The 795-nt window shown below is 43.0% G+C and overlaps 1 non-coding gene across 1 annotated transcript; it reads left to right on the top strand.

Annotated features, from left to right (window-relative positions):
* Nucleotides 1–412: 412 nt before the first annotated feature.
* Nucleotides 413–519, top strand: LOC141723153 (small nucleolar RNA R71). Its single transcript, XR_012576142.1, has one exon. It is a non-coding gene; the product is annotated as a small nucleolar RNA R71 (small nucleolar RNA).
* Nucleotides 520–795: the final 276 nt, after the last annotated feature.

Below are 795 nucleotides of genomic sequence, written 5' to 3'. Positions count from 1 at the left end.
GGGCTGATAGGTGGCTGGAGTTGGTTGCTGCGACCTCTGAAAGTTGCTCACGAACTGAGCTGATTCACTAGAAATAGCATACTGCTCCATCTCATGTGCACCAGCACAAAGCTCACAAACACTAGTGATCTGATTAACTCCAAAATTAGCCAAAGAATCCACTTTCATCGTCAAAGCTTAAAGTTGAGCAGCTATAGCAGTAGCTGTATCCACTTCTAGAATTCCTTCTACTTTTCCTTGAGGCATTCTCTGAGTTGGGTTCTGGTTTTTATTAGCAACCATCGGTTCAATCAATTCATAAGCTTCATCATAGCTTTTAGCCCATAAGGCTCCTCCTGATGCTGCATCAAGCATTGGTCTAGAGGTTGCACCCAACCCATTGTAAAAACAGTTAATGATCATCCCGTTAAGCATCCCATGATGAGGATACTTCCTGAGCATCTCCTTGTAGCGATCCCAAGCCTCACACAAAGATTCTCCCGTTTGCTGCACAAATTGAGTAAGAGCATTCCCGATTGTAGCAATCTTCGCCATAGGGAAGAATTTAGTGAGAAACTTCTGAGCCAGATAGTCCCAAAGTAGTAATAGAGCCTGGTGGTAGAGAATGCAACCAACACTTAGCCTTATCCCTCAAAGAGAATAGGAAAAGCCTCAGCTTTATAGCATCTTCAGTAACTCCATTGAACTTGAAAGTGTCACAGATCTTGATGAAATCCCTGATGTGCATGTTGGGATCTTCTATAGGAGAACCTCCAAACTGAACTGAATTATGTATCATCTGAATCGTGCTCGACT

This window comes from Apium graveolens, chromosome 4 (genome assembly GCF_009905375.1).
Source record: "Apium graveolens cultivar Ventura chromosome 4, ASM990537v1, whole genome shotgun sequence".
Lineage (NCBI taxonomy): Eukaryota > Viridiplantae > Streptophyta > Magnoliopsida > Apiales > Apiaceae > Apium > Apium graveolens.
This window is presented reverse-complemented; position numbering and strand designations above follow the sequence as displayed.